Below are 19,342 nucleotides of genomic sequence, written 5' to 3'. Positions count from 1 at the left end.
GCATCTCTATGACCAACCACTTAATCCTAATAATCAGTCCATTCAGGAAAAAAAAATTAACCACTGTACGTGTGTCAATCTCAACTGAATGCTCAGGAAGCCCATACACATGATGTTCCAGAGCTGGAATAAGAGAATAAAGGCGGGGAGGATCCTGCAAGCATGCACTGCAAGATAACTGCAGACAGCACTAACAACTTAGTCATCATATAAAATCACATGAGCTAGGTGCACCATACCTATGGAATATATGGCTCTTGCTATTAAATAAAACAAAACAGAACAGAACAAAATCGCATAACTGTGAAGAGGTATGAGAAGATACCGGAAGATCATGCCCAGTCGGCATCTGTTCATGAAAGGCAAGTCCTGTCTGACAAGCCTCATCTCCTTCTATGACCGGGTGACCCGCCTGGTGGATGAGGGAAAGGCTACTAGACTTCATCAAAGCCTTTGACACATTCTCCCATGGTATTCTCCTGGAGAAGCTGGAAGCCCATGGCTTGGACAGGGACACTCTTTGCTGGGTTAAAAACTGGCTGGAAGGCCTGGCCCAGACAGTGGTGATGAATGGCATTAAATCCAGCTGTCGACCGGTCACGAGTGGTGTTCCCCAGGGGTTGGTGTTGGGGCTAATCCTCTTTAATATCTTTATTGATGATTTGGATGAGGGAATTGAGCGCACCCTCAGTAAGCATGCAGATGACACCAAGTTGCGGGAAGTGTTGATCTGCCGGAGGGCAGGAAGGCCTTGCAGAGGGACCTGGACAGGCTGGATGGACGGGCAAAGGCCAACGGCATCCTGGCTTGTATCAGGAATAGTGTAGCCAGTAGGACCAGGGAGGTGATCGTCCCCTTGTATTCTGCTCTGGTGAGGCCACACCTCGAGTACTGTGTTCACTTTTGGGCCACTCACTACAAGAATGACATCAAGGCCCAGGAGTGTGTCCAGAGAAGGCCTACAAAGCTGGTGAAGGGCCTGGAACACAAGTTCTATGAGGAGCAGCTGAGGGAACTGGGGTTGTTTAGTCTGGAGAAGAGGAGGCTGAGGGGGAGACCTTGTCGCTCTCTACAACTACCTGAAAGGCAGTTGTGGGGAGCTGGGGGTTGGCCTCTTCTCACAGATAACTAGTGATAGGACTAGAGGCATTGGTCTCAAGTTGTGCCAAGGGACATTTAGTTTGGAAATTAGAAGACATTTCTTCTCAGAAAGAGTGGTTAGGCATTGGAACAGGTTTCCCAGGGAGGTGGTGGAGTCACTGTCCCTGGGAGCATTTGAGGAAAGGTTGGACGTTATGCACAGGGACATGGTTTATTGACTGATATTTGTGGTAAGGGGATGGTTGGACCAGCTGATCTTGGAGGTCTTTTCCAGCCTTAATGATTCTATGATTCTAAGATTCATTTTAACTCATTCTTCTTCTGTCTGAGCTTCCCATTTATAGGAAACCAGTGTAGTGTGGTGGTATAATTATTAATATTTAAGATTTGAGAGGTCTGTCTGAGAAATTCTGGTGTTTCCGCTTGAGTGGGCAGCTGAGCTCCAACACAACCGCTCTCTCACTCCCCTCCTCAAAGAGGAACAGGGAGAAAATACGATGAAAAGGGCTCAAAGGTTGAGATAAGGACAAGGAGATCACACAGTAATTATTGTAACGGGCAAAACAGACTCGGCATAGGGAGACAGTAAGATTTATTGCTTATTACTAACAAGGTAGAGAAGTGAGAAACAAAGGAAAGAAACCAAAACACCTTCCTCCCCATCCACGCTCTTCCACCTCCTCCCCCCGTTGGCAGGACAGAGCAAAAGGCTGAGATGTCCTTGGCTTAGTATAAGCACTGCTCTGCAACAATTAAAGCATCGGGGTGTTATCAGAACTCTTCTCATCCTAAGCCAAAACACAGCATTCCACCAGCTACTAGGAAGAAAATTAATTCTGTTCTAACTGAAACCAGGACAGGTCCGTACCACGGGGTCCATCCCTCAGGAGCAAACTGCTCCAAGCTGGGTCCTCCACGGGCAGCAGCTCCTGCCAGGTCACCTGCTCCTGCGTGGTCTCCTCTCCATGGGCTACAGTTCCGGTCCAGAATCTGCTCCGGCAGGGGTCTTTCACAGGCGGCAGCCTCCGTCGATGCAGGTCCACCTGCTCCACTGTGGTCTCCTCCACAGGCTGAAGTGTGGAACCCTGCTCCACCGTGGTACTCCATGGGCTGCAGGGGGATAGCCTGCTTCACCATGGTCCTCACCACAGGCCGCAGGGAACTTCTGCTCCGGTGCCTGGAGCACCTCTTCCCCTCCTTCTTCATTGACCTTGGCGCCTGCAAGGCTGTGCCTCACTCCCTTCACTCTCCCGGCTGCTGTGTGTCGCAGTGTTTTTTCCCCTGTCTTAAATATGCTCTCACAGAGGCGCAAAACAGCATCGCTTATTGGCTCGGCTCTGGTCAGCAGTGGGGCCCTTGCCAAACATGGGGCAGCTTCTAGATCCTTCTCACAGAAGACATCCCTATGGCCCCCTTCTACCAAAAGCTTGCCACGTAAACCCACTACAGAAGTGTATCTTAACTAAATGACCATTCAACTGAATGCTAACAGTCTGTGATTTTTTCCAACTCCCCACTTCTGATCTGAAATGATACTGGCTGTGCCATTCATACAGGCTCCACCAAGAGCCATCTCTCCACATTGTCAAATTATTCACTGATTCCTTATTAGAATTGTGGCAGTTAACAAGCTGCTTAAGGAGTCCGTTCTTTTCAGGGATGGATACCTAGCCTTGTTAGCATTGGAATTCCATTCCATTTGAAATCCATGGAAACCTGGCTTTAACACTGGAATGACTAGTTTTCCTCATTTTCTTTTTTTTTTTTTTCTTTTTAAAACCAAAACTGTACATAAATTGTGTCTCTGCAATCACTGGGCAGAAAACAGAGGAACAGAGGTGGGAAATGCTGCCCAAATGTTCTCTCACTACGATCATAGTTAATAGATCTTGTGTTTTTACATATGCGTTATTATATGTCTTATATGTGTTTTTACATATGTTACACATATATTACATATATACATATACGCACATATAGATGCACTTTAAAGATATTACACAATGCTAAACAAGCTACACAGACAAGACTGACCTATCATTTTAAATTTCTTAAAACAGTAATAAAAGACACACACAATTCAGAACAAAGTTATATAGGATACAAGGATAGGAGTTGGACTCGATGATCCTTATGGGTCCCTTCCAGCTCGGGATAGTCTATGATTCTATGATTAACGTTAAATCATCATATTTTGAGTACACCAAAGCAAACAGATTCTGCCCTAAATATCTTACATTCAGAGCAAACCCCTTGGCCCTGATCACATCACCAGGCACAAAAGATGCAAAAAGCACTCGGAAGCCAAGAACTGTCCTTTGTCTCACCTCCTCCTCAGATGCCTAACAGCAGGTGGGGAAGGCTTTAACATACTAACTTAAAATTCATGAGATTGATGGAATAAATGATTTTGGTAATTTCAGTGCATGACAGATGCTTCCAATTTATTTCTTAATTTCCCAAACAAATTCGGGATAACAGTAGAGAAGTTTTAACTGAATCCATTAGTTGTATTACTATTTCTCTGAATACAATGAAAACCTGAATGACGGTGTTCCAATCATTTTCCTTCAAACAAGCAATGAATCAAATTCAAATCAAATGAGGCTGACTGGCCTATAGTTTCCTGGGTCGTCCTTCTTGCTCTTTTTGAAGACTGGAGTGACGCTGGATTTCTTCCACTCCTCAGGCACCTCTCCTGTTCTCCAAAACCTTTCAAAGATGATGGAGAGTGGCCTAGCAATAACATTGGCCAGCTCCCTCAGCACTCGTGGGTGCATCCCATTGGGGCCCATGGATTTGTGGTGTGAGAAAAATCTCAACAATTTTTAAAAAATACAGGAGGAACCCTTGAGGTACACTTTTTCATTTATCAGGGAAATAGCTTTTTCTGAGAAGCCCCAACTCCCCTATTCTGAATTTATAACAGCAATCTCTCCTCCTACTTCCACTCCGGATATTCCTATTTGAAGTGGCCGGCCCGGCCACACTTAAAACATCTTCTCAAAGCCTGTCCCTGCTAGGATTTAGGCTGCAACACAGGTAGCTTTCCTTGCCTGCCATTCCTTCATCTCTCTTCCTCTCCTTTCCATCCTGGGCCCAACTCCTCCTGAAAGTTCCTCTATCTCTAGTCCTCTGCCTCGCTACTCAGTATGCTGTGAATACCATTTGTTTCGCTCTCTACTTTTGCTTCTTATCTCCCCTCCTGGCATACACCTTCATACTACCTACACTGTTCACTCCATCCTTCCACCTTCTGGAGATTTTTCTGCATATCTGGCCAGGCTTTAATCGCAAAATGAACTTTAAAGAGCCCTTGGGCTATCGGGTCCTCAGGATTCATCCCCGAGTACTTTCTAATTCCGACCCCGATCTCTCATATGATTTCTATGTTGTGGGTTGTTATTATCACAGTTAGATAAGTGGATATTTCTGCTCTATCGGAATTACACTCGGTCTGGGGGGGGGGGTGTTAGTTCTTTCCCATTCTTGCATACCTCCCTGCCAAAACATTCCCCTCCTAAGCATTCTTCTCCAGTGAATAACATACTCAAGATTTACATTCCCCCCCCCGAACCAGGAATACAAATTAGGCCTTAGAAATGGATCTGACTGTTCTGCTAGGCCCTCGATTAAAGACTTCATTTCCTTCTTAAAACTTCTAACCTCTCTGCTAGTAAGAGGGGGAGTGGCACCAGCCCTGCGGCACCCCCGCATGGCCCCGAGGCCCCACCGGGACCCCCCTGCCTCTGCTCCCGTTGCTCTGCGCTCCCCGGCACGACTTCTCCAGGGACAGCGTCAATTGCTCCTCCTGGAGCAGCTGCTGCTGCCCCAATATTAGGAGCAATATTAGGATTATAGAGAGCATAACTTGATTCCTCCTCTGAAAAAGGAGTCTTATTGTTTAATTATAAATGTCAAGCCTGAATTTTCATCAGACCCCTATTTTGGCCAAAATACTGAAGTTCCTTTTATTGGCTTTTTAGGCTAGACAATTACGCATTATCGAACCATTATTTATTTATTTATTTATTTAAACTCTTTTTCCCTAGCTTTTGGGTTGTTTTTCCAAATCCTTATCATTTTCCCCAAAGGACTAACAAGCTAGAGAAGACTATCTTTAGGCACGATCCTGGGGTCTCCACCTCTACCCTCCTGACTCTTGGAACCCTTAATCCCCATCTCTTCCTGAGGTGCTGCTATGGACTTCACCACCCACAGGGTACCACACGCCTTCACGTAGGATTAGGACAGAGGTGGGGTGTACTGCCGAGCACCTCACTTCACCATGCTCGGGGCACCATACACCTAAGGGCCCAAGCCCCCGAGACTCTCTTTCGCTCATCTCTCTTTCGCTTCGTCCATCTCCGGCCACGCCCCTTGCAGGGCTACGGAACCATGGGTCGAGACTCCACACTCACTTTGCACTAAAAGTATATGTCATACACACTCCACACAAGAGTCTCCCCGAACCCAACCCGAGGCAAGATACAGTAAAGTTTCCCTTACCTCGGTCCATGCACGGACTTCCTGGTCCGGGCTATCAGCAGTAATGCCTGTGTCTGTACTGTGCCTGGGCTGTGTCTGTGGTATGTCAGTGCTGGCCTGCCTTTTCCGCAGTGCGTTGCAGAGCCTGTCTTCATATTTAAAAGTCTCGGTCCTTTGCCGGCCATGCCGAGACAACCCACCACCCCGACAGGACCACTGAAAACAGCGGGGTGCACCTTCCTGTCTGTGGTGGCAAGAACTCTCTGGGAGGCGACAAGATCCCAGACGAGCCCCCAGATTGTGAGAAAAAAAATCAATAATTTTCTTCAGACAGGACCTTCTGTGAGGCTATTTTATTTGTGATTGCAATGGTTGGCGTCCTGCCAATTAGGAGCGCATTTTAGTAAACATATCATAACCTTTTATTCCCTATTACCCGACACCTGATCACCTCCCCTGTTTCCTCATTGGCTGAGTACTACAGGTTCACAAGCTATTCGATGCTCCTCTATACCATATATGTACAATTTTTTTTGATCAACCCTTTCATTTCTCCCTTTTCTGTTTTTTTGTTTTTTGTTTTTTTTTTCTCTTTTCTTATGTTTTGAGAACTTGTGATCTTTGTTTTTTTACTGTTCTCACACTGCTCATCCTGTTTTTCTCAAGCTTCTACCTTATTTTGGAACAGTGAGGCCTTCTACTGTCCACTTATCTACTTATCATTTCTCTTTGTTCTGACTACACAACTACCTTTGAAGACAGAAGGTTAGTTTTCTACTGCAAAAACACACTCTACTTTGAAAACACGTTCTACTGCAAAAACACAACTTAGTTTCTCACAGTGGGTATCAAGTTTGCCTAAATGATCTCTAACCTGATCCTCCTCGACCAGGCTGTCCCCCTGCAGACCATGGAGGAACACAGTGGAACAGAAAACCACGCTGCAGACTGTAGAGGAGCCCACGGTGGAGCAGGTGGATCTGACCTGAAGGAGGCTGCAGCCTATGGAGGGCCCTCGCAGGAGCAGGCTCTGGGCCAGACGTGCCACCTGTGGAGAGGAACCCACAGTGGAGCAGGTGACCTGGAGGGAGCTGTCACCCATGTGGGACCCATGCTGGAGCAGTCTCTTCCTGAAGGACTGCACCCCATGGTACGGACCCATATTGGAGCAGTTCTTGAAAAACTGCGGTCTGTGGGAAGATGTAGTGGGTTTACGTGGCAAGGTTTTGGTAGCAGGGAGCCATAGGGGTGGTTTCTGTGAGAAAGATCTAGAAGCTGCCCCATGTTTGGGAAGGGCCCCATTGTTTTCCAGATCTGAGCCAATAAGTGATGTTGTTTTGCGCCTCTGTGAGAGCATATTTAAGACAGGGGAAAAAAAAATGCTGCACCACTCAGCAGCCGGGAGAGTCAAGGGAGTGAGAAACAGCCTTGCAGGTGCCAAGGTCAGTGAAGAAGGAGGGGGAGAAGTGCTCCAGGCCCCGGAGCAGAAGTCCCCTGCGGCCTGTGGTGAGGACCATGGTGAAGCAGGCTGTCCCCCTGCAACCCATGGAGTACCACGGTGGAGCAGGGTTCCACGCTGCCGCCCGTGGAGGAGACCACGGTGGAGCAGGTGGACCTGCACCGACGGAGGCTGCCGCCTGTGAAAGACCCCTGCCGGAGCAGATTCTGGGCTGGACCTGTAGCCCGTGGAGAGGATCCCATGCTTGAACAGGGGAAGTGAGTGAGCTTGAAGGAGCAGCAGATGACAAAGTGCTACGGACTGCCTGTAACCCCCATTCCACATTCCCCTGCACTGCTTGGCAGGAGGAGGTAGAAGAGGGTGGACGGGGGGAAGGTGTTCTGGGGCCTCCAGCACAAGAAAGATGTGGACCTCTTAGATTGGGTCCAGAGGAGGGCCACCAAGATGATCAGAGAGCTGGAACACCTCTCCTAGGAAGAAAGGCTGAGAGAGCTGGGACTGTTCAGCCTGGAGAAGAGAAGGCTCCGTGGAGACCTCATTGCGGCCTTTCAATACTTAAAGGGTTCTTTTAAAAAGGATGGAGAGGGACTCTTTACTCATGTGGCTAATGATAGGACAAGGCGGAATGGTTTTAAACTAAAAGAGGGGGGATTTAGATTAGAGGTTAGGAGGAAATTCTTCACTCAGAGGGCGGTGAGGCACTGGAACAGGTTGCCCAGAGAGGTTGTCGATGCCCCATCCCTGGAGGCGTTCAAGACCAGGTTGCATGGGGCCCTGGCAAACCTGATCTAGTGGGTGGCATCTCTGACTATGGCAGGGGGGTTGGAAATAGATGATCTTTAAGGTTCCTTCCGACCCAAGCCATTCTATGATTCTATGACTCTATAATTCTATGATTATCTCAACCCATGATCTTTTTTTCATTGTATTTTCTCCCCTGTTCTGTTCAGAAAGGGAAGTGAGAGAGTGGTGTGGTAGACCTTACCCATCGGCTGTTAAACCAACTCAAGTGGACAAAGGTATTTCTGAATTAACTTTAATCTTAAATTTGTTTTTAAATTACAAGTTTGGAGGGAACTAACCAGTTTTTAATGACTTAATGTGGTCGTTTTACTTGGGTGGGCGGCCGAGCTCCACCACAACCGCTCTCTCATTCCCCCTCCTCAATGAGGAATGGGGAAAAAATACGATGAAAAGGGCTCAAGGGTTGAGATAAGGACGAGGACATCGCACAGTCATTATCATGACGGGCAAAACAGACTCAGCATAGGGAGACAGTAAGATTTATTACCTATTACTAACAAGCTAGAGAAGTGAGAAACAAAGGAAAGAAACCAAAAGCGCCTTCCCTGCCATCCACCCCCTTCCACCTCCTGCCCCTGAGCGGCGCAGGGGAACGGGGGAATGCGGGTTATGGTCAGTCTATAGCGCTTCTTCTTCGCGACTCCTTCTCGATCACTCTTGTCCCCTCTGATGTGGGGTCCCTCCCATGGGATGCAGTCCCGGCCGAACTGATCCTGCGTGGGCTTCCCACAGGCAGCAGCTCTTCCAGAACTGCTCCAGATATGGGTCCGTACCACGGGGTCCATCCCTAAGGAGCAAACTGCTCCAAGCTGGGTCCTCCACGGGCAGCAGCTCCTGCCAGGTCACCTGCTCCTGCGTGGTCTCCTCTCCACGGGCTACAGGTCCGGCCTGGAATCTGCTCCAGCAGGGGTGTTCCACAGGCCGCAGCCTCCGTCGGTGCAGGGCCACCTGCTCCACCGTGGTACTCCATGGGCTGCAGGGGGATAGCCTGCTTCACCATGGTCCTCACCACAGGCCGCAGGGGACTTCTGCTCCGGCGCCTGGAGCACCTCTTCCCCTCCTTCTTCACTGACCTTGGCGCCTGCAAGGCTGTTCCTCACCCCTCTCAGTCTCCCAGCTGCTGAGTGGTGCAGCATTTTTTTTTCCCCTGTCTTAAATATGCTCTCACAGAGGCGCAAAACAGCATCGCTTATTGGCTCGGCTCTGGTCAGCAGTGGGGCCCTTACCAAACATGGGGCAGCTTCTAGAGCCTTCTCACAGAAACCACCCCTATGGCCTCCTGCTACCAAAACCTTGTCATGTAAACCCACTACACTTCAGAGCAGCTAAACTGTTAGACTGAATTTCAGGGTAGTATCTTCATTATAAGTAAATATCTGTGTAATCACAGTCGCAGAAATTGACCTGAAGTTTTATTTTATTCCTGGATTTTGCTCTGTCCAAAAATTCTTGCCAAGGAAGTCAAGAGAGTTCTTCTATCTTTATGACTAGATAATTAAGTTTAAGATGTTTAGCTATTTTTCACATCTAGTCACTAAAAGTGTTAACCAGAAGCAAACGGAAAAACTATGTAATTTCAGATTGTATTCTATGTTCTCAAAACCCAGGAATGACAGAGGCTAATGAGACATTTCTTAAAGTAGCTTAGATGCTGATATGCTTGCAACAGCCCTTACATACAGTAAACTAAGCTAAACTGCTTCTGGAATAACAAATGGGCTGGCGGTGGTCTAAAAAATACTAATTTCTCTCTGTTCTAGAACATGGAAAAGCAACTTCGCCGCACTTGCAACACAAACAGAAGTGAGAGGAATGAAGTCTGAAAAGCACAATGCAGGAAGGGAAGAAGTAATGCCATTCTTATCTGTTTGAAACAAAAATAAATAGGAAGGTCCAAAAGCAATTGGTAACCAGGTTTTCTTTTTAATCCCTCTGTTTCTTTGATAATCTCTGTATAGAGGCAATCTACATCCAAAATCTCCCATGCAATAGAGTTGTGTATCAGTCAGATTATTGTTACAGGATTCATGCAAAATATTTTAAGGTAGAACGTAAAGCAGTTTAACTGTTCAGCTTGATCGTCTACTGTTACTTAGCACAGCACTTAAATGCACAATAATACAGTGAATAAATTGCATTCCCCCTCCCCACTACCAACTTTCCCACCAGAAAAATTTGTCAGAATGCAGTGTCTTGCCAGAAGCATATTTGCGATGCAGCTCCAGAAAAAATCAATACAGTATTCACAGTTCCATTACTTTCCAGAATGGAGCAAACAACATTAATAACTACTACCAGGGCTTTGCGTAGATGCAGAAGAGCCCAGCACTGCATGTACAAGGCCCAGGTGGAATAAAACTACAGCTCCCCTTAGCTTCTTCTCCCCTCTAACCTGTTCTGAACACAATACTAATTTTGGTTAATCCCAAACTGCCCAGCCTCAGGAAAAATAAAAACTAAAATATTCACAACAGAATGGGGAAAAGAAAACCTATTATTAAAATTAGATCTGAAAACTGTTTTTTAATAGTGCAATGCTTCCACACCCATCGTGCCTTACTTTTAAGACTGGATACATTTGAACAAGCCTTGCAAAGAAAACAGCACAAAACCCTGCATTTTGCAGAACTTTCTACAGAGGGCTTTCACATAAGCAGGGCCTTTAAATACACATTTCAACCTAACATGGTATCTTAAAAAGATGGACTGAGTTCTGATTTTCTGATCTTTATTTTTACTTTAAGTAAGTACAGAATACTTTGCTCATTGTTACACTTTCTTATTACTAAGACTATAACCACACACGATGAAGCCTGAGACTTTTCTCTTGAGAGTACAGGGTTGTCTCAGATATAAAGGGCACATTGTTAAAACAAAAGCAAACTGAATTCCTCTGTGTGTGTGTGTGTGTGTGTACACACCCATGTGAGTTCTAGGTCTGATCTCAACCTCATTGAATGTCTCTTCATCACAGTCACTCCCTCACCAGATGCCTCTTAAAATATAACTTCTGGACTAAGAGAGTCATCATCCTTTGATACTTTAGGCCTGAACAGCTTCAGAATTAGATAACTAAAAGTGCAAGAGCTAAGTTTCTAATATGCATGAAGTCTTTGCATTGTTTAGATGACCATTGATTTAGAATACACTGGAAAACCATGAGCTCAGCTAAAATCATGCCCAAGGCACCTACATGTATACTAATGAGAAACTTGTAGTAAATCAGTGTTATATCACTAGATAATGGTCTTCTCTTTGTAGTACACTAAAGCACAGACATAGATTTGGAAAGTTGTTATTTAAAGCGTAATCATCTAAGAGCTTTACATCAAATTACAGTCTTAATTGTTGGTATAACTTTACCCTGGTGGAACCCGCTATTGTGACTTGTGTGTGGCGATTACATTACACCGATGCAGGGTTGTGGGAACCACACTGTACAGGATTATCGTTTAAGTTCAAAATAGATATACTTGAACCTGAGCCAACTACTCCACTTGGTCTAACGCCATCCACCCCATCTGACGTACTGCAGTATAGAGCTAAAAATGTACCCATTGTTAACACAACGTCTCATAATGACCCTTGGAACCATTCATTGTCACGATATAGTGCAAGTGTTGGAACACTGCAAAACAAAAAGAACTTAAATCTCTCCACTCTAGTTATAAAAGGAGATGAAGTGTTTTCAAAAGATGAATGGAGTTAGAATGACTCTCTTCGGATGGCTGAACTTCAAGCCATTTCAGGACAGGCAATACAAATCAGTTGCCAAATAACTAATGGGTCTACTTACAATAGGTTGACTGAAATTAAGACGATTTATACTGACTCCTCCAGACCACAAAATTATAATACCGATTGTAGCAAAATAACTGAACCAAATTCTGATTGTGGGTACAATTTTACCTTCACCAAACCCATAATTGTGTACTGTCTTTGGGGTTACAGAGGCACCGAATTACTATTTGAATTTATGATTGATACAGCAACATTTGCATCAATTGCAAAGGATAAGAAGCGTCTGCCCCACAAATATCTGAAAATGTACCAACTTGGCCTCCCATTAGTCTACCTCTTTCCATCGTCAACACAGGTCCTTACAGAATTAAAAACATAGGACAACAACATGTTATCTTTAACCCTAGCTGGTCTCTTAAAAAGGTAGAGCTAGCGCTGTACATTAACATCTCAGAAATCAACCCAAAACGTGCCACATTTTTGAGAACTGCCTATACTGGCTGGTTGGCATAGTTACATGGACGTTCTCTGAAACAATCTCGGCGCATGCTGCAAGATGCCGCTGGGTTACTGAGAACAAGATTAGGTATATTAAATAGCATAGATGCCGAGGTCCTAATGAGTAGAATAACTGCTACTACAGATGACCTAAGGAAATTGGAACGACCAATAAAATCATCCTTATCATCATTCGGCTCTGGTGAGGCCGCACCTCGAGTACTGTGTTCAGTTTTGGGCCCCTCGCTACAAGAAGGACATCGAGGTGCTTGAGCGGGTCCAAAGAAGGGCGACGAAGCTGGTGAGGGGCCTGGAGAGCAAGTCCTATGAGGAGCGGCTGAAGGAGCTGGGCTTGTTCAGCCTAGAGAAGAGGAGGCTCAGGGGTGACCTTATTGCTCTGTATAAGTACATTAAAGGAGGCTGTAGAGAGGTGGGGGTTGGCCTGTTCTCCCATGTGCCTGGTGACAGGATGAGGGGGAATGGGCTAAAGTTATGCCAGGGGAGTTTTAGGTTAGATGTTAGGAAGAATTTCTTTACTGAAAGGGTTGTTAGGCACTGGAACGGGCTGCCCAGGGAGGTGGTGGAGTCACCATCCCTGGAAGTCTTCAAAAGACGTTTAGATGTAGAGCTTAGGGATATGGTTTAGTGGGGACTGTTAGTGTTAGGTTAGAGGTTGGACTCGATGATCTTGAGGTCTCTTCCAACCTAGAAATTCTGTGATTCTGTGATTATCGGCTTTAGGAGCAAGTCAACGGCTTCTATCAGACATTTTACCCCATTGAAGAAAATGATCTTCAATTAATTGTAAATGCCCTTGGAGAAAACCAAGACGATACTTCCTTGGCTTTGAGTTGCATCCAAGTGCAGTTATGGATACAGTCTAGCATCAGCTGTTATTAGAGGGGGGGAAGGGAGGAAACTTACTCACTGAAATTTGGAAATTAATTTGGGATAATGCTTCAGAATTTGAAAAGGAGTTCCAAGCATGGTGTCAATTCGTCAACTTTACCTATTATGCAGAAAGCGATAAAATTATTGCCTTTATACTTAATATAAATAATGCCACCGTATACAATGTATATCCAGTCATTGCATTAGAACTCAATCATAATGGAACTATACTTTATCCTAAGGAGCATAAAGCATGGGCCCATCAAAAGGGAGGAAAGTGGCAGACAATTGATGTGAGTGCATGTATTGTGCGCGAACAAAAAGGCTTCATTTGTGAAAGTAACACACTCGAGGCCCAAGACGTTTGTCTTGACACTGAACAAAATATTTGTCACTTTGAGTTACATCCCGATGAAACCCCTGAAACTGTACTTGTATATATTGGGAAAGGCTGTGTTTGCATGATAACCTGTTGTGATTCCATAGTCATAGATAATACTACTGTAGATACAAGTAATCACTCCATTGTTTGTGTTTGTGACTTTACCAAAATTCTAGGATGTGATTTTAGTTACTCGGCTCCCGTCACGACTCACCAACTTATTATATGCAATAATACTTTACTTCACGACCTGCTGCCTACCCCTGTTGGAATGAACCTTACACTGGTGAAGAAATTACTATCACATGAAGATTTGAAGGGGTTGGTGAAACAAGTTCAAGAAAATGGCCAAAAAAATCTTTGATTACTGTGCATCATGATTTGGAAGAAATACATCAAGTGTTGAAAAGAGTAAAGAAGGATGGAAAACACCACTGGAGGGACACTTTGTTCGGATGGTTGCCAACTGCCACGGGAATCTTCAACAAGATGCTTCATCCTGTCATTGTTTTATTAATACTCACTGCATTGTCTTTCATATTGACAATCCCTGTATGTTAAACTATGGATCATGATGAAACTTGTAGCATCCCTACAAGACGTACATATACTCGATAATCCTCATCATATGTGATACACCTGATATATTTCAAATGTCATGAAGCTTGAGTGACTATAGTCACGGAGTGGATTATGTGGAATAATTGCCTGAGATGACTTAGAAATTAAGCTTATATTCACAATTTTAAGAAAAGGCACTGAAGAAGCTTCCAGGGTGGAGTGTAGCTGCATTCCATAGAACTTCCCTAGGCCTCCAACCTTAGATGTTGTCCACACCAGGGGAACTTGGTGTGCTGACTCTAAGAGGAACTGTACGGAAGGTGGAGTGGAGTGGAGACGCTGTGGCCAGGCTCTGTGATAAGATGGGAACTCAGAGGTACATCGGAACCAATAAGCTGCATATTTGCTACCCTGGGCCAACGGCCTGACATGTTTTTGACAAAATGCTGTCCTTTTGGTGAACTTTGCTCATTATAATATCATTATAATACCAAAACACACCTCCATCCCAAAGGCTACCCGCCTCCAAGGTGCGAACACCCCTTCACTGAGCATGTGCTCTGAATTTCTCTGATCCTATACCTTTAAGCAAAAGCAAGAAAATTTAGCACCAATCGTAACAAAGGTATGCATGACTAGAGTCACTCAAGCTCCACCTGACTGATAAAAAAAAAAGATATAAATTAGCTTAAGGGAGAGAGGATGTTAGGGAAGATATCATCACAAAGGAAAAGATATTATCTCAAAAGATACCTTCTGACTTTTGGGATCAGTCAACGGGCTGAGCCTCTCTTCCCCCCCGCCCCCCCCCCCCATTGGGATGCCTTTGGGTAAGATTCAAACACTTGGTTATACCAAGCGCCTCCCCAGGAAACTTAGAAATCTCTATAGAGTTGCTTCATATCTTTATATATTTTAACGTGTTTGTAGCCAGGCTGTGTTACTCATACTTTTGGTATTTGCACATGCTTTGCAGACAGTGAATTTATCATTGGCAATCCAAAGAACCCATGTATCTATTGTTTTAATAAATTGCACTGCTCATTAATCTAGCCATGGTAGTTCTCATGGAACATGACCAAACTCTTTTAAGTGTGGCCGTGGTAGTTCATGGAATGTGACTAGACTGAGGGTATATTATGTTATTTGTGCATCCATAATCGTGATAGTTCAGTACACTGAACGCAACCAGACTTATAATGACTAATTGGGCTTCACTCCCAATTACCTTAACCTTTAATGCAACAAAGAGTAATCATCTAAGAGCTTTACATCAAATTACAGTCTTAATAGACAATCATAAAGAATAAATGTTTTCCAAGAAAATCCCCATAAAAGTGATACTGATTCTACTTATTGCTTTTATTAAATAGCAAGCAGAAACAGTTTAATGCCACTCAGGTGTTATTGCCTCCCCTGATTAGAGGTGATGGCCTCTTACAGTGTTTCAATCTACTGCAATCTGTAGGGTTTCAAGACGACATATCTCCTCAAGTACTGGCTTAACATCCGGTTTAGAATCCTGCATGATAACAGGAGCTGTAAGAACAGTGTTTGGGAAGCAGACATCCCAAGAACACACACACACACACAAAACATTCATCTGACATTTGCCTTGAGACACTGAGAGTAAAAATAATCTCAACATGATGAATGAGAAGGATTGCTATGTTTGTTTTCAGCAGAACTAGGACTTCAACCAAAGAGATGATCTATACAATCTTTATAATGCATGGAAATACTGAAACAGATCAAATGCAACCTTAAGGCATTACATTCATTACCTTCACTGAATCAGCATGGAGATCATCCCCCATAGTATTCAGGACACTTATTTATGCGTTCCAAGCCAGGAGAGCTGTTTTATATTTCTCATGCTTATCTCATGGTCATAAAACTACTGTGACAGAAGATAATTTAAGCATGGTAGAGGTCTCCACGCATTACTACCTGACAAAGTAGTTTATTAGCCATTTCAATCTGATTTACATAGAGTCCGTCTGTTTAGGCATTTATACCTTACTTTTTTCAAAAGAGATTCAAAATTTCAAAATTGTCAAATTTAACAGTTAACAATGTTTATGGCTCCTAACAGCTTTATAGCAGCATAACTGAGTTTAAAATATTTGGTGACAGGAGGAAGACTACCAGCAAAATTTGGACCCTGGATATGGGGAGAGCAGACTTCAGGCTGCTCAGGGAACTAGTTAGTAAGGTCCCCTGGGAAACTGCTTTTGAAGACATCGGGGTCCATCAGTGCTGGTCACTTTTTAAGTACCACCTCTTAAGAGCACAGGAACAGGCAATTCCAAAATGTCAGAAGTCAAGCAGGCGGGGTAGAAGGCCAGCTTGCCTGAGCAGGGATCTTCTAGAGCTTAGGTGGGAAAAAAAAGTGTATGGCCACTGGAAGCGAGGTCGTGTGACGTGGGAGGACTACAGAGATGCTGTTCACCATTGTGGGGAGAAAAATTGTGTGGTCAAAGTACAATTAGAGTTGAAGCTGACCAGTACTGCGGGGGACAATAAAAAGGGCTTTATAAAAGTGTGTTAACAACAAAAGGAGGACCAGAGAAAACACTGGTCTATTACTTAATGAGGACGGTCAGCTCACAAATAGGGACGTAGACAAAGCAGAGACGTTTAATGCCTTCTTTGCCTCCATCTTCAACACCGATGATGGGCCCTGGGACCCCCGGAACCCTGAGTTGGAGGATCATGACCGCGATAACTATAAACTCCCAGCCAACCAGGAATTTGTGCAGGATTTGCTGCTCCAGCTAGATGCATACAAGTCTATGGGGCCCAATGGGATTCATCCCAGGATACTCAGAAAGCTGGCTGATGTCATCGCAAGACTTCTCTCAATTAATTTTCAATGGTCTTGGGAATATGGAGAGGTCCCAGTCGACTGGAAGCTGGAAAACATAGTTCCAATTTTAAAGAAGAGCAAGAAAGACCTGGGTAATTACAAGCCTGTCAGTCTCATGTCAGTGCCTGGTAAAATTATGGAGATTATTCTGGGAGTTATCAAAAAACACCTGCACAACAATGCAGACATTGGTCAAAGCCAACACGGGTTCACGAGGGGAAAGTCCTGATTAACAAACTTAATTTCCTTTTATGACAAGGTTACCCTCCTAGTTGACCAAGAGAAGCCAGTAGATGTGATCCTTTTGGTTTTCAGCAAAGCTTTCAATACTGTTTCTCACAGCATCCTTCTGGAAAAAAATGTCCAGCATACAGCTAGATAATACATAATACAACAGGCGAACAGTTGGCTGACAGGTCAGTCTCAAAGGACTATAGTAAATGGGGTTACATCAGGCTGACAGACAGTCACTACTGGGGTTCCACAGGGCTCCATTTTAGGGCCAGTTCTCTTTAATGTTTTCATAAATGACTTGCATGCAGAACTTAAAGGTATACAAAGTAATTTTGTGGATGACACTAAATTGGGAGGAGCTGTTGACTTCCTTGAGGGTAGAGAGGCCTTGCCGAGAGATCTTGATAAATTAGAGGGCTGGGCAATGTGACGGGTATACTCTACTCCTGCACTTGACATGTCTTGCTCAGGCTTATGAGCCACAGTAGGCCTCGATGTGACTGTTCCTTGCACATTGGAGTTCCAGAACACGGTAAGGAATCTGAGTTTGACTATAAGTCAATCACATTATCTTATAAATATAGAGGCCTGACTGCATCTCAGACTCTGCAGCATGGACAGTAGCCTAACCTGCAGAATACCGGAATTGTACATTCTGGAAGGTACCAGAATGACAGGGTTGGTGGAAAATACCAAAATTGCCTTATCTGAACCATAGCCAGGATGGAAAAGTACTCACTAACAGTCAATTATCTTGTAGCCCTATAAATAGTAATCCTAAGAAAAGAGCCCCTTGAGCTCTCCAGGGACAGCAGCAGGCTGCACCCGCAATCTCCCCCTGAGCTGGGAAACCCCTCCAGGTACCCGGAGAGGTATTTTAGCAAATTCTGTTGAAATCATTGTGTTATATTGGCTGATGATTAAATGCTGATTAAGTGCTGTTAAAAATCATAGAATCTAAACCTGTTATTTACCATAAAAGTATAAAATAAATCCTAAATTGCTGCTACATTAAAGTCGTGTAAAATCTGTTCTGCGACAAGCAATCACCAACAATATGAAGTTTAACAAGAGCAAGTGCTGGATTCTGCACCTGGGAAGGGGCAACCCTGGCTATATGTACAGACTGGGGGATGAGACGCTGGAGAGCAGCCCCACAGAAAGGGATCTGGGGGTTTTGGTTGACAGCAAGTTGAACATGAGTCAACAGTGTGCCCTGGCAGCCAAAAGGGCCAACCCTATCCTGGAATGCATCAAGCATGGCACGGCTAGCCAGTTGAGGAAAGTGACTGTCCTCTCCTGTACTGGTGCAGCCTCACCTTGAGTAGTGCGCAGTTTTGGGCACCACAATATAAGAAGAACAAAACACTATTAGAGAGTGTCCAAAGGAGGGCTACGAAGATGGTGAAGGGTCTAGAGGGGAAGACATATGAGGAGTGGCTGAAGTCACTTGGTTTATCCAGCCTGGAGAAGAGGAGACTGAGGGGAGATCTCATCGTATCTCACAGTTTCCACACGAGGGGGAGCAGAGGGGCAGGTGCTGATCTCTTCTCTCCGGTGACCAGTGATAGGACCCAAGGGAATGGTGTGAAGCTGGGACAGGGGAGATTCAGGCTGGATATTAGGAAACGTTTCTTCACTGAGAGAGTGGTCGGGCACTGGAACAGGCTCCCCAGGGAAGTGGCCATGGCACCAAGCCTGCCGGAGTTCATGAAGCTTTTGGACAACACTCAGACATATGGTTTGGTTTCTGGGTGGAGCCAGGAGTTGGACTTGATGATCCTTGTGGGTCCCTTCCAACTCAGGATATTCTATGATTATAATAGTGCTCATGTCTTGTTACCCAGCTAGAAAAAGGAAACTGAAAAGTTTAAGGACAAGACTTCGGTTTGGAAACACCTAAAAAAAAAAAAAAAAAAATCAAGAAATCAACAGGAAGCAAACAAAACAAAACAAACAAACAAAACCACAACAAACAAAAAAACTGAAAAAAAAAAAAAAAACACAACAGCTTCCACAGCAAGATTTGTCTATTCCATATGCTCAAACAACAGATTGTCACATATCTTTAGATTTTAAAGCTTCGATCTGACTCTGTGGAAGTTATTATACCCTAGAGTTTAGAATTAGCATGATTTGTCAGTTTCCCTACAACTATAGTATCCTCTCTTTGAAATGGGTCCCTGCATCCTGAATGCTTTCAAGAAATGCATTTGAATAACTCCCCAGCCTTCAAGAGTAAGAGCTAAGAGTGAACCAACCAGTAACAGCCATTTACCTCTAACTGACAAAAATTAAAATACTCATTTCCAGG

At 44.5% G+C, this 19,342-nt stretch overlaps 1 protein-coding gene across 8 annotated transcripts in view; it reads right to left on the bottom strand.

The window, feature by feature from the left end:
- Positions 1 to 19,342, bottom strand: part of LOC113841684 (homer protein homolog 1) — a 266,367-nt gene that overhangs the window by 206,136 nt on the left and 40,889 nt on the right. For 6 of the 8 annotated variants that reach the window (XR_005261383.2, XR_011805640.1, XR_005261381.2 and 3 more), the window contains one exon: positions 15,576 to 18,927. The exons of the other annotated variants lie outside the window; for them this stretch is intronic. The gene's annotated coding sequence lies outside the window, so the exon portion shown is untranslated. Of the gene's footprint in view, positions 1 to 15,575; positions 18,928 to 19,342 lie in introns of those variants that run through there. 8 annotated transcript variants of the gene reach the window in all.

Source organism: Anas platyrhynchos, chromosome W, assembly GCF_047663525.1.
Source record: "Anas platyrhynchos isolate ZD024472 breed Pekin duck chromosome W, IASCAAS_PekinDuck_T2T, whole genome shotgun sequence".
Lineage (NCBI taxonomy): Eukaryota > Metazoa > Chordata > Aves > Anseriformes > Anatidae > Anas > Anas platyrhynchos.
The sequence above is the reverse complement of the archived record's forward strand: the minus strand, read 5'-3'. Positions and strand labels throughout refer to the sequence as shown.